The sequence below is a fragment of the Dermacentor andersoni genome, chromosome 11 (assembly GCF_023375885.2).
Source record: "Dermacentor andersoni chromosome 11, qqDerAnde1_hic_scaffold, whole genome shotgun sequence".
Lineage (NCBI taxonomy): Eukaryota > Metazoa > Arthropoda > Arachnida > Ixodida > Ixodidae > Dermacentor > Dermacentor andersoni.
Window position 1 is genome coordinate 105,556,498 of NC_092824.1, and position 15,368 is coordinate 105,571,865.

Here is a 15,368-nt window from a genome sequence, read left to right on the forward strand (position 1 = left end):
TAATGCCACCGACACACTCTGCCCCAAGTGTGGAATGAAAGACGCACCCATGGATCACGAATGTGAACCGATATGTGTTGTGTGCAACGGAAACCATCAAACCGGCTCCTCACTGTGCAAACAAAGGTTCAAACCGCGCCCTACACGTCCCAGGCACAAACAAGACACTTCACCCACCAACCGAACTCCCAGTCTCGATCGCACTCGCGACTCAAGCCGGCGAAGAAGTCGGAGCAAAAGCAAGGACCGCGGGCCTGGCTATGCAACCCAAGACGTCGCCTGGCCAGCTCTGTCATCAAGCCCTACTCTCGCCAACTCCTCGCGCAACCCACCCCAGGTAAGCTGGGCTAAGGTAGCCTCTTCCAGCTGCTCCTCAAACCAGAGTGCTAATAATGAATCCCTCCTTGAAGAAAATACAATTTTAAAAGCCGAAATTCAAAGACTTAAATTAGAACTCCAATCTCGTCACCCCTCTACTTCAACCTGTGAAGCCCCTCTCTCTAACACGACCCTTTCGACTCATCATCCATCAGCTCTACCTGAAACCTCTTCACACCGCCCCATGGACACTAGCCCCTCCACTGAACGGGAACCGCCTCACCCTCCCCCCAGCAAACGTATAACTCCGAGCACTCCGCGATCAGAGGACACCCTAGACGAGACAATCTTAAATTATAACGACAGATTAACCGCTTTGGAGACTAAATTTCATAATATACTCACTGCAATTGAAAACATCAATACAGAGAACACAGCCAGGAATGAAAAGCTCGACAAATTCATTGAATTCGTACAAGCACACATCCAACAAACTACAAGTTGGATAGCTGGAGTCACCGCGAATCATCCTAACATAGTTGCACCTGCTCGATCCGCCTCCCCACCAGCTCCGCTTAACAATGGCCAATAGACCGACCCGCTCCGAGTTTGAAGTGTGGCAGTGGAACTGTAGGGGGTTTCGAAAAAAGAAAGCACATCTCCAGCAGTTTCTAGCCTCCGCTTCTAATCTCCCAGCTGTCATTGCGCTTCAGGAAACTCACGGACTAATCAGCTTTCCAGGTTATAATGTCTATCAGAACAATAAGGTCTCCCGGCCCGATACGGCAATTCTTATACAAAAGCACCTCACTGCCAATCACTCCCAATTCGACAGCGTCGATATAGAGCACGAGTTCCTAGAAATTATTCCTCGCAAAAATAATGCACCTGGCCTTTACATTCTCAATATCTATAGTCGTCCACAAGACAAACATCACCGCTTTGACTCCCTTTTCGCTCAAGCTATTGCCGCTGCCACCCACCACCCCCTCCTAATCCTTGGAGATTTCAACGCACCCAACCATTTGTGGGGTCACTCTGTTTCTACTCCTAAGGGCAGAGCCCTATGGATCCACATACAAGACCACAGACTCACATTACATAACGACATTGATGCACCAACCAGGCTAGGCAATAGCGTAGCTAAGGTCACCTCCCCCGATCTTACGCTTACACACAGAATCCAACACGTCACATGGCACAACTCACAAGTTAACCTCGGCAGCGACCATTACATCATTACCATCACACTACAATTCAAACACAAACCCTTTGCACCCAAACGCCTCAGCCTTACCAATTGGGTCAATTTTCGAGAGGCCCGCCAGATATCAGCTCCCAAAAACATTCAAGACATTTCAGAATGGGTTCAGCAACTACACGCAGACGCCCAGACGCACACTACCACTCTGCCCCCCGAAACCGCTCTCACTACGGTTGATTCCAAGCTTCTACACATGTGGGAAGCCAAACAGTCTCTTCTCAAACGGTGGAAGAGGCAACGGTTCAACCGAAAACTAAGACTGAGAATTGCCAAATTAGACCTCCAGATCCAGGAGTACGCCACACAACTGGCCTGCCAGCAGTGGGGCCAGGTATGTGAAAGCATGCATGACAACCTCGATAACAAGCGCACATGGCAACTCTTGCGACACTTATTAGATCCTACCACATCGCGCACACACCACAACCATAGCATAAACAAACTGCTACATGCACACAAAAACAATCTCAACGGATTCTTCGACGACCTCCGCCATAAACATCTGCCTCCCGCTCAGAAGTATGACATGCCAAAATATACTGGCGAACCCAACGACCTACTTAGCGCCGCTATCACGGAAGCAGAGGTTCGCCATGCCCTCGCCACCCTGCGCACAATGTCAGCACCAGGCCCCGACCTTATTAACAATAAAATACTCCGAAATCTAGACGACAACTCTGTCACAGCCATCACGGCGTACTTCAATCACTGCTTTGACACTGGCACCCTCCCTAGTTCGTGGAAAGATGCCAGGGTAATTTTTATCCCTAAGCCAAACAAACCCCTCAACACTTCTAATCTCAGGCCTATATCACTAACCTCTTGTCTAGGTAAAACATTCGAACACGTCATCCTCAACCGACTCAGTAAATACATGGAGGACAACAATCTTTATCCGTCTGAAATGGTAGGTTTTCGAAAATCTCTTTCATGCCAAGATATCATGCTTCGAATGAAGCATGACATCATTACACCCAATAGCAGTCTAGATACGCAAGCAATTCTCAGTCTGGACCTCCACGGAGCCTTCAATAACGTTTCACATTCCGCCATCCTCCGAGAGCTTAATCTTATTGGGGTTGGCAGAAAGACATATGACTACATATGTACCTTCTTATCCAACCGTACCGCAACGATACACATAGGCACAGAGCAATCCCTTTCATACGCTTTAGGTAGCTACGGCACGCCCCAAGGCTCAGTGCTGTCCCCTTTTCTTTTTAATCTTTCTATGATGCCGATGGCACAAGCATTGCGGTCTATTCCCGATCTCAAGTTTTCACTCTACGCCGACGACATCACTCTTTGGACGACTGGCGGCTCCGACGGAAAGATTCAAAACACTCTACAGGCCGCAACAGACGCCGTCGTGGCTCATGCCGGGGCTATGAATCTCACATGCTCCCCTCAAAAATCCGAGCTGCTACTGCTGCCATCCCACCGGGGGGCCGGAAAACACATGTCTAGCATAGAGGTAATCCTAAATAACATCCCCGTTACTAGAGTGGACAGGCTCCGGGTGCTCGGTTTACACATTCAAAGCAACCGGCTCAACACATATACCCTACATACACTCCAGACCACAGTCGATCACACCCTGCGTCTTCTAGGGCGAGTCTCCAATAAACATGGCGGACTAAAGGAGGCCGAACTTCTCCGCTTGATTCAGGCCTTCGTTATCAGTAAAATTACATTCGCAACACCATATCTACATTTCCTTAAATCAGAATCAGATAAGATCGACACTCTTTTACGCAAAATATATAAATTCGCTCTCGGGGTCCGCATACGTACCTCCACTGAAAGGCTAATGCTTACTGGAACTTTCAACACACTTTCTGAACTCACAGAAGCCCACCTCACATCCCAATATAGCAGACTGTCTAACACCGCAACAGGTCGACACATTCTACAAACTCTTTCTATCACTCCGGCACCCATCATCAAGACTAAATACACCATTCCACATCACATACACGAGAACCTCTGCATCCCCTCACTTCCTAAAAACATGCACCCTGTGCATCACAAACAGCGCAGGAGGCAGCGAGCAAAGGCTCTCCAAAAACAATTCTCCACCTCTAAAGACGTGCTCTATGTTGATGCCGCCGAATATGCGAACAGAAATTATTACGCAATATCAGTCATTAACTCTCATGGGCAGGTCGCTGCGGCCGCCTCCATTCCTGGCTCTTCCTCGGAGGAGGCGGAGGAAGCGGCCATAGCCCTGGCCCTCACAATTCCAAATTCATCAGTTATCGTTAGTGACTCCAAAGCAGCCATACATAACTTCGGAGCGGGTAGGGTCTCTAAGCCAGCTTTTTCTCTCCTCTTGTCTCATCCTTTCAATCAAACTGTGGCATTAATCTGGACTCCCGCGCATGCGGGCCTTGCCGGAAACGAGGCGGCTCATGCCAGTGCCCGAGGATTTACAGTCCGGGCTCAGGCATCAGATGCGTCGGACCTCGCCACGGAGGAGGCGCCGTTTACAGCGCGGGATCGACTTATTACTTACCACGAAATCTGCACACACTACCGATTAGACCGCTTAACCTTTCCGCCACTCGTGGGCAAATCCCCGCGTAGGCGTGAAGTTCTGTGGCGACAGCTGCAGACTCGCACCTTTCCGTCCCCTTACCTCCTCCACCGCATTCATCCCGCCATTTACCTTTCTCCCTCTTGTAAATTCTGTGTCTCTCCCAGAGCAGACTTAAACCACATCATGTGGGGGTGCCCTAAGCACCCCCTTCCCCCTTTCCTCAAGCAACTAATATCTAGTGAGGAGCAGTGGGAGGCTGCCTTGCGCAGCTCCAGGCCCGAACTTCAGGAGGCCATCCTGGAGTGGGCTGAGAGGATAAAGGAGGCCTACTTCAAGTAGTTCCTCCCCCCACCCTCTATTCCATTGCCCCCTTCCCTTTAAAGAGGGATAAATAAAGTTTTTCATCATCATCATCGAACCTGAAGTCATCGATATTATCGTGACGTCACGACACGGAGCAAAATCGGCAGGCGTTGTGTAACAGTAAGGCTATCCTTGTAGTTTCCCGTGTAAAAAAAAAGTATATAAACGCGAATGTTACACGCGTTTCCTTTGGTTGATCCCGCGCGTAGCAAGCGCGCAGACAGCCGGTGTATCATGACGTCACGAAGTGTCCACCATCTCGGTACGAAAAATGTAACTGGAATGTATAAACAAGCATTACACTAAATTGCTTATGCCGTTCTGACAGTTTACTAGTGTTTCTAGGGTTTTATAGGGTTTGAGCCTTGTAAGTCGAAAACGCCATCTCAGTAAGAAACCCGCATGGGTTTCCTTTGTAGCTTCCTGCTATACATTCGTGTGGATGACAGTCTTCCCTTTCATGCCATGTCAGTAGTACTCCTTGAATCCCATGTCTTGTCCTCTTGTAGGAAGGCACATGAAAAACACCACCTCTGCGATCGGTGAAGGTCTCCGCTGACACTTCAGAAAATAGGTTGCCGCTTACTGTCCGCGGTGCCTCATTCGCCTCGTTCAACATTTATGTAATTGCCCCGGGTTCGTCAACTTCGTCTGAGCGCATAGTAAGAACGGACTTTGAAATTCCATGCCGAAACGTTAGGGCTGTGCAAATAGTAGCATTTGACACCGAATCAAACACGAATTAAATAGTGCCAGAAGCGAATTAAACGGAATACAATCGAATAGCTTCAAAATAAAAAAGGAAAAAGAAGAAGAAAGAATCACGGTTTACGCCATTAATATAAAAGGATGTTCATAACAAGTAACGGCAATCTTAGCAAGTTTGTGTGATATTATTGCTTGTTAAAGATGTTTCTTTGTTCGCACATACCCCGGATTCTTCGGAGAGGGCGAATGACCGCGGTTCAGCAGGATAAGTATTTTAAGTTGTCTGGAGCCACCGGCATAAATGTCATAGCAAACTTGCTCCAGTGCTGTGTTTCACTCGAAGATCTAAACTATTCGAAAAAGTGTTCCTTAATTACCAGTACAGGCTATCCAATTCGAAGGAAGACTCGAATATAGGATTATTCGATTCGTTATTCAAATTTTTTTTAGTATTCGCACATCCCCATTTCGCAAGTTTAGATTGACAAATTCTAGCAGAGGCTCTGGTTTCTGAGCACGTGGTCTCCTCAATTCGATCTTGGTACTTTTCTGCGCGCGACAAGTCGGTAAGTGGTTACCTCTCCGAGCGAACCGCAAACCTATCGCGAAGTGCAATCGAAATCGATACCCCAAAAAGAAACTGGTGTGTGAGCCTGCACAGCTACCTTAACAGAGACTTGTGTAAGTTCGATAGCTGAGCCTTGTGTTTTCCGTCGAATAGTGATAAATTATCTATTTATCTACCATTTGGCATAGCTTCAGCTGCCACGAATAGGTACCGCACTCAGCAGCACGGTGTCATGGTGCTCCGATCATGTGACACAAATTGGTTAGCCTAGAAACGAATGTACATATACACTTTTTAGTTTCGTACTTACATTCGGGTGCATGCAAATTTTCGTGCCATGTCAGTATTGCTCCTTGGATCTTATGTCGTGCCTTCTTATAGGAAAAGAGAAGAAAAATACCACCTTTGCGATCGGTGAAGGCCTCCACTGACATTAAGAAAATTGGTTGCCGCTTTCTGTCCCGTATCTTCGGCTCATTCCACATTTATATAATTGCCCAGGCTTGTCAACTTCGTCTGAGCACATATATAGTAAGATCGGAATTAGAAATTCTAAGCCGAAGCGATATGAGCATATATATATATATATATATGCAGAGCGGCGAAATGTATTCGCAAATGCATTTCATAATTTATCTTTAACCCATCCTGGTCGAATGATTCCTGCAGAAATGATACCGCTTTCAAACAACTATCCAACGACACGTAAAAATAAATAAATAAATAAATAAATAAAACCCACCACCACAAAGACTGACTTTAGAATCTGAGCGTCATCAACTCCAATTACGTAACTTGTGGATTGTGTACTGCAAAAAGACGTGATTTTGCTGATATTTCATAAATGTCCGTGCGTCGATCGTATCACGCTGTGCGGCGACTCTGTGCGGTATTTCTGGGGAATGCTGCCTTAGGCATATCACGTGCCTTGGGTGCCACAAAAGATGGTCTTTAATATTCTTGGCCCATAAAAATTCACAACATTACGATTGTGTAGGCAAGAAAAATAATACAGTTTGAATAACCGTGCGCTTCTTCCAACGCCTAGATTTGTTGGCTATTCTCAGAGAAAAAAAAAAGCACTCGCTATTTCTCTGGGAACTGCGCTGATAATTCTTTTCTGTATTTTGACAGTTCTTTTTTTTGTCATTCATATGCACGAAATACAGGGTTGTTCCAGCTAATTTTCGCCAAGCTGTTCAACGAAAAATAAAGAAAGATTGAAAAAACACGGTGCAAGACATGGTCCTAAAACCCATGGTGTTATGATGGTTGGTTGGCTGGCTGATTGAAAAAGTTTATTGAGGTCCTGCAAGGCGCCCGTTAGCGCGTAACGGACAACTTCCACGTCGGTATACGCTTTTCAAACCTTCTCTGTTCTGTCGTCAGAGGCCAGACGACCGAATACCGTGGGTCATAAAATCGTGTCTTGCACCGCGTTTTTGAAATCCCCCCCCCCCCTCCTTTGAACACCTTGGCTAGCGTTAGCTGGGACACACGGTATGCTTTGTACGTACGCGTAGCTTGCACGAGGTCGCGCGAAGTATGTAAATCTTTTGGCTGTCCGATGGTTATGCTTGTTATTACGAGTGTAAAAAATTGGCAGTGGCTTAGCTCGGCTATGCCAGGATATACGTAGCGAAAGCTAAGGCATAGCATGGTTAGCCTTGGTTAATCTTGATTGCAAGTCCAGGTTAGTCTTGTTGTCTCGCTATGTTGCGCCGTTTAGCAAGTCGTTCGGCGCGCTGTTCGTCTGTTTCCTGGGCGATTCGTTTCCTCTTCATCTCGTTCCAATGTCGATTCCAGGCCTACTCCTTCTTATCAGAATTGTCGCCGTCCATACTGCCGCCTCAACTGTGGTTGCGGCGCACGCGAGCTCTCCTTTTCAATCCTCCGACATGTTATCGGGCATGCGACGCAGCTGGCGAAGCGAGCGGAGGCGAGCGCAACGACGAGGAACGCGGTGTGACGTCGTGTGCCTCCTCGGAGCACGGCGAAATCGCAAGTACGCGGCCAGTAAAGCTTTCGCTTTAAAATTTGGAGGACGCTGAAGGCTTCGCCTTTAAGAGTGGATCGCGATAGCATTCAAAGACCCCCAACTGCTTTTCATGCTGCAACTTATGCAGCATTAAACTGCAACTTATGTAACCGTAACGTTTAGAGCGAAACGTTGGCGGCGAACGCTGTGCAGGAATACAAGCTTTCTGGCAGAAACACGGCCTCTTGCGTGGGTCAATCTCCTATTACTGCTTCGCACTTTTAATTTTTCAGTCTGGGAAGAACTAACATAAAAGATATGCGCTGTCGGTGTTTTTTCCCATTACATTCGTTTGTGGACTGCCGTTCTCAACATTCCGAGGAATAACTTTGTAAAGAATGAAGGGTAAGGTGTGAGCAACTTTGGTGGTACAAGAGTGGTTGGGTATGCGTGGTTCGGAACTTGGCGCGAAATTATTTTTGCCGAATCGACGGCCGACGCTGGATTTCCCGCGACACGGAGCCCTTAACGCTATCGCATTAATATGTATACGTGAAGTTGCCTGCCGCTGTCTGCTGTTAAACGTACGTTGATACCCAAGCCAAGAACTTCGCTTTCTTGTCCTGGAACACTCTGCCAGCCTGCACTGATGGAAAACTGAATATTAATATATTATGGCAATTAAAGATTAATGTTCAGTTGCGCACATTTGTCAGGTAGGCTCCCGTTAAATATTACTTTCGCTCGCTAGGTCGGTGTTTGTCCATAAATTTTCGCGCGTACGGCCACGCCACGCACAGGCAGTTGATATACGCACTCATTAGCCTCGCGTACACTTTCCTCGGCCTCGGTGACAAAAAACGCCACTTTCATTCACCGGTGGTCATGACGACAGAGCATGAGAAAAATAATTTAGCCGGCAAAAAAAAAAAAAAAAAAGAAAAGAAAAATGTCGCGCCACTAGTCATCGTATGCTCACCACCGAGACACCGACAGTGACATTTTCTAGCACTCCGAGGGTGATTTGTCTTGGCTCATTGCAAAAGCGACGCCGACTTCGCAGCAGGCGCGATGTGCCCGGCCGACTTGGCTCGAGTCGTTCGTTGGAGTGCGTTCTTCTAATTGGCCTAATTTGTGACTCCCAGTAGCGCACAGAACAAAACAAACGTGGCAGAAAAGAAACAGACGGGAAAGAGACCACGGCCTGGCAAAACGGCAACGAAAGAACAGCCATAAAGAAGTCATGAAACGAACTTCGTATTAAACATGCAGGGCGGACATGGAACGATATGGAGAGTGAGAGAGCAACGGAAAAAACAAGAGTGGAAAGAGGGGGGGGGGCAGAGCTGACGTCACATGACGTCACGCGGGGCGTTGCGCTCCCTCGCTCCCCCGAGCGGCCGACTCGAGAAGCTGCCCTCCTTGGCACTCGCGCGCGCTTTTGAGAGCGTTTTCTCGCGCTGGCGGGCGCCGCTGCCCGATACGAAAAAAACAAAAAAAGTTGCCCCCCTCTTCGGTCCGCTCCCGGCAAAACCGCGAACGCTGTTCCGAGTTCGGGAGCCACACAACACGGCGCATCCCCGCGCGTGCAGGCTGCCGTGTGGTGCGTGGTTGTGCGCGGCGCGCTTGTTTCAGCCGCGCTGTGTTGTTAAGTTTGTGGGTGACTGCTTTCAGTCGTTCTTGCGGTGAATGGTGGCCGTCGAATGTTGTAGCTGACCCCCCCGCCGGGAACTTTGTTGGCTGGACACCTACCTTCCCGTTGTTGTTGGCGTCTTGCGTTACCTGCTTTTCTGTTTTTTTTCCCCCTTTTTTTTTCGGTGGTGGAGAAAGACTACTTCGCTAGCGCGTGAGCTTACCTTCTCATGGTTCGTCGCTGGCACTGCGTCGTCTGCATCACCAGACGAGGTGAGATTTTGCGTCGTATGCCGAATACGACTCACGGTATTTCTTTTTGTTCATTTTTCCACAGGGAAGGGCATATAATCTGTGTGTGTGAACGACGGGGGTGAGGAAGGGGCAGGGCGAGGCAGAAGTGTTTGATTTTGTGGCGGGCAAGATTTTTCGAAAATATTGCTTTGGTTAAAGCGGAACGTTGACTGCTAAGTGAAGGAGCTTTTTCTTGCAGTTAGACAGTTCAGTCCAGCGTCTATGCGCGCACGTAAAGAATCAAATCAACAAAAATTACCCAGGCCCTGTATAATGCAGCGATTACTTCCGCTCGATTCTACCCTTTTTTATGATCCTTCTGGTGGTAACGCAGACGGAGCGCGGCCTGGTCCACTGACAGAAAAGGAGTTCAGATGGAATCGTTACATGATCTCGACCCTGATTTCTGTTCCTTCCTCACAACACGTGCTGTTACCACGTAATGCATTTTTCGTTGTTGTTGTTTCTGTTTCCACATTTGGACGCTACGTAGCGAATAACAATTCTCAGTAAAAGGTCTGGTTCATCCTGTCGTCTGTCAGCTGTTTTAAGAAACAGCACTATCGCAGTAGTTACCAGAGCAGTGTTACGTGACGTATTCTCGTCGACAAAAATGACACGACAAAGACGGCATTACGACCACGCCGCGTCTGCGGCAGGTCTGTTGTTCGTCTGCATGCGTTAGGCTTGAATTTTCGATAGCGAGGGAGCTTTCATTCCTCAGTGCGCATGTGTGTTACAAAATATATGTTGAGAAACGTTTCATCTGGTCCTGCCGGCGTTTAATGCCGGGAAGCGGTGACTGTCACCTTTTGAAAAGTGAGATTTACATGTGCATTTGAGGCAATAACTACCTCCAAAAAATACAGTGTAATCTCTCACTCATGATTTAATCAGCTCCCCCCTCTCTCTTGTTGTATTTATTCCAAAAGGAACTTTCAACGTCACTTCACGTCGCCTGAACACTATCAGAGCGCACGAAGCGAAGGCATTGATGACGTAAAACGCGGGGCCACATTGATCCTACATTCGACAACGCTGGTCCTGCCATTGAGCCAACATTCGTTTTGCTTCTAGTGCTCCGTCTGATGTAGTGAATGTATAAATTTCCAGTGAATCAGCTGGAAAAACCTGCGCCATTGTTTTTGCTGTTTGTACTTCCATAATATCGCGTGACCTTTGGACTACAAGTTTCTGGTACATAATTGATGTCACTGAGCAAGGAGGCCACAGGCTTGAATCTGCGTCCTCAATGAACTTTATAGAATTACTCCCTCAACATCACGGAATCAGTATTTCGCCTTATCAGGCGACAGAAGTCGCCGCTTACAAGCTATATTCCAACGAGTTCGATGCTGTTGGCGCTTATATTGATAAAAGATTTGCTTCCCAAGGCTACGCCTATAGGCGTTCGGCGATGCTATGACGGGGTTCGAGGCTACTTTCGGCTACTTCAGGCTCTCATACAATGATCAACGTTTCTGCGCGTTCTCGCGTTTCGCCTCGAGTGAAGTGCGACCGCCGGTGTCGGGATTCGCACCCTCTGCTTCGCATCCAATGTTGCAAACAACACATTCGCTGGGCAACAGCGGAGGTCACCGACGTGCTCGAAGCCACATTGGCTTGTTTTAATTCTTCACATCGATGCCATAATGTAATTAGGTTCCAGCAGCTACACTGTGCCAATGACATTCAACTAACCCTGAATGTGCAGGCAGCAATTATCTCAAATGTCATTGTGGAAGCGGATCATCCGCGCATTCGCAAACATGTTCACGGCGATATGACCCAACCAGGAAGGACTCAACACACTTCGCACTCGCCTTCCAGAAGCAACATTAGACGCCACAGTACGATGCTATTACACATTTGTTGCTTTATGTACGTGTGCAGCCGCAGTCAGGTATCGAACCCGCAACCTAGTACTAAGGCCGTGTTACTTTGTCGCATTAGAAGGAGGTCACTCATGCGTTAACAATTAACAAAATAAGTGCGCTTGTTGCGGCTGTCGGGCCGTCTTAGCGACTCTCGGTGCTTGCCTCCAAGAGGGTCTTGCGGGCGCGATGAGTGTGCGCCCAATTTAATCGCGGCGGACGATCAGCGGCGCGTCCCACGTGCGACGCGGCGCTTCCCAAATTGCGGTCGACGTCGTCGCCGTCATAGTCGGGGCGGAATCGATTCCGCCGCTCGCCGCGCCAGTTAGAATAATAATGATAAAAATAATAATAATAATAATAAAAAAACATGCTGGAAAGGTGCGGCGAGCCACGCCACCGCATTTAGGCGGACCGGGCCCCTTCCTCTCCGACACGTCGCCCTGCGGGGTCCGAAACGTCGTCCCCTGGCAGGTTGCCGACTACGGGTAACGCCGCTGGGCGCGACGCCCAGTTATGTGCCACCGAACATTTTTTTGTGTGTTTGGTATGTACCCGCTCACTAAATTGGTGCAGTTTTGTAGAGGCTGCGAGAGCCTCTGGAACAGGCTGGTTATAGTGTATCGTGCACGAGAAAACAACATCAAAGAAAAAAAGAGGGGGGGGGAGGTGCCACCAGAGGCGAGAAAGTGGGTGGGGGTAAGGGTGCCAAGGACAAAACGTAGCGTAGGACCGGACAAATTTCTTATTTGTTATGCAGTTAGGAGTTGTGCCGCTCTCTGCGTTACTGCACCAAAAGGGCCACCTGAGCAGTATACCCCGAAGAAGGTACAATGGAACGAGCATCCTTGACCACGACGGGGAAGACGTTCGGCATGCCGGTCCGCCTTATAAGAGTGTCAGTTTAATCTATGGCCCTATAACGCTCAGAAAACGCTGCACCGTTTTCGCGGGTACAACGTGTAGGGAGATACCGCGTCGAGATAGATCAGGCTCTCGCCGTTCGACGTCACCTCGCGATGTGAAGCCATTAAGCCGGACGCACTCCGGAAAGTTCTTTGGCGGCACCCCCGCGGCGCTAATATCGCGGAGCTCGCGCGGAGATGCTGCCACCTACCGGAAAGATGCGGCCGCGGGACGCCCATCGTTTAAGCGAGATTGAAAAGGCTTATACGCAGTGTGTGTGTGTGTGTGCGCGCGCTTGCTTGCTTGCTTGCTTGCTTGCTTGCTTGCTTGCTTGCTTAAGCAACCGCTGAGTTTAGAACCGTCTTTGCGAGCTCGCCACATAAGGGTGTCTTCGTCTGACGTGGCGTGAGGAGGGCGCGCGACTTGCGAAAGCGATCGTCGCGATATGAGTTCGCTCACGGTATCGGCATTCCGGAAGACCGATGGCTCGGACGGGACGGGCGGGAGGCTTCTGACGAGATCGTCGACCCGCTTGAAAATGTCGCGATAGCTGACTCGCTAACGAAAGCATTTCCTTTGTCACGAAAGTGTTTGGACCTAATGTTTATACAGTGACCTGCGTTCTTATTCGGGCGACATTGGAAGGTTTCGCGCTTTGCCACTGCATCGTTCTCGTCCAAACATCGCAGCAAGATTGAATTTTGTTTTGGTTCGCGTCGTTAACGTTCAACGAAACACGAGTCACCTCTATTTTTCTCTTGGGAGGCGGGGAGGGGGAGGGTTAACCGAGACGCTTAGTTGGCTAGAGGCAGCGAAATCAGTTTACGTTTTTGCCGTGGCTCACACGTATAATGTCTAGGTGTACATGCAATGGCGGCGTTTTCTTTTTTTCTGCGTGAACCAAGAGAACAAAGTCGCTTCTTGCTTCATGGAACAACGTGACTCAGAAGAAAGAAAAGAAAGAAAGGCGATCTTGGCTGCGAAATGCTAGCGGGAACGACGCAACGGTAAGGCCGAAATAACCTTTTCAATTTGTTATAAAACTATGGTAGGGAAAGACGGGAGTCGGGCATTACCTAGCGGTGGCCTGACATACGTGCCGTAAGTACCGCGCTTTCACCATGGAGCTGGCTTCACGTAAACCCAGCCGGCGGCAATCTTGCGCTCAGTCCAACACTTGGAGCACGTATACGTGATGTTGAAAAAGTGATGTGTCTGACTGGGTTGGGACTTGAGGAGTTCTTTTTTTTTTTTTCTGTCTGGCGACTTCCTTTGCCATGACAGCATCGTGGTGATAGTTTTTGACACGTCGTGAACTAAATTGAAAAAAAAGGAAACAAAATAGTATTTAACGTTGTCAAAAAGAAAGAAAAAGTGATGCGGTATAGCATAGTAAGTATAGTAAGTAAAGTATAGTATAACAGAATGTATAGTGACAGAATTCTATATCTACCAAGCCAGGCACTTCTATTCATGGGTTTCTGCTCCTTGTCGAGATGTGCAGCTTATTGGTCACTTTTACTGGCCACCTATGAACGTTTTTCCCAACCTATAAAATCTACTCATCAAGTGTACTGTAGAAGGGTGCTGATTTGGACTGGCCTGCGCGAGAAACGCGAGAAAAGCAGCGCGAGAACAGCACAACGCAGAATCTACAAAATAAGCTGCCTTTGATTGTCACCATCATTCGTCCCATTCTTGTGTTGTGGTTTCACGTTTGCATTTTGTTTGGACCTCTTCGTCAGACAATGCTGGTAGTGATTATCGACGTTATTATAATTCAAATTACTTGTCGTTGTACAAGCGATACTGACTATTTGCCTATTTTATGGATTTACCGAAGAATTTTAGCAATCCGAAACAATGCAAGGGCTATGTGAGGCACTGTATAAAGAGGAAGGTTCCGAATTAAATTGACCACCTGGGGTACGTTAAGGTTCACTTAACGCTTCTTGCCTCACGAGCGTTTCTGCATTCCGTCCGCATCAAAATGCGGCCGCCGAAACAGTGTATCGAACCCTTGACCTCTTGTTCAGCAGCAGATTGCCATAGCCACTGATTCGCCTACGGCGAGTTTGCAGGAGCCTAAGTTCCAGCGCCATCTTGAGATGTGTAGACCTGTGCACCTTGACAATACTGGCGCTGCAAAAAAAGGTTTCGATCAAATCAATAGAATATGGAACGACCGACTTTGTTGTCCTTAGTGTCGACATCGTTCTCTCAGCTGCAAAGGAAGTGTTCGGCTTGGAGAAAAAAAGAAAAAGGTCGTTGGGGCGAAAGAAGTGGTTGGGCTCCAGGCACCCTTGCAGGCAAGGTCTTGGGAGGGAGCTTTGCGCGCTGCTGAAGATGAAGTGGTGAGATTAGGCCGTGCGCTGCACTCATTCGCAAGTGACCCTTCCGCGAAACGCGTCATTAACCAGTCCGCTTAACAGCTATCTCATATCTCTCCCCTGCCTTCCTTGCCCGCTAGCCGAGCGACGGCCTTTTTTGTAGCCGAGCCAAGCCGGCTCAAACGCGCCAGCGGTATCAGCCGAGGCGCCTGGTATGTGAGCGTCCAAAACGATTTTGCCGCAATCCGAGCACTGCTGAAAGTGTATCGGCTTGGTGTAAGAACGTAGCAAGCTTTTTCCGTTCTAGTGAGCTGGCGGACAACTAGGTAGCGCGAGCCAAATTTGCCCGGTGCTTGCTTTGGAAGTGGCAACAGAAGTGTTCCCGGAATTGGATCCTTCTATAATTATAGTCTCGGTGGTATATTAAGAAGCGTTAATGGTGTTGATATCGTCGGGTGGCCGCACCCTTTGGACTGATATGGACGTAACGCGTGCTCCCGAGAGTTCCTTGTTACAAGAAAAAAAATAATTGTGTAGATAGCATCGGCGATAGTTGTCAGTATATACACGAAAGAGCCGAACGCTTCTAGAAAG

At 48.4% G+C, this 15,368-nt stretch overlaps 1 protein-coding gene across 1 annotated transcript in view; it reads left to right on the top strand.

The window, feature by feature from the left end:
• Positions 1-8,307: 8,307 nt before the first annotated feature.
• Positions 8,308-15,368, top strand: part of LOC126539258 (lactadherin-like) — a 65,780-nt gene continuing 58,719 nt past the window's right edge. Inside the window, exon 1 of the mRNA XM_050186036.3 lies at positions 8,308-9,643. The gene's annotated coding sequence lies outside the window, so the exon portion shown is untranslated. The remainder of the gene's footprint in view (positions 9,644-15,368) is intronic.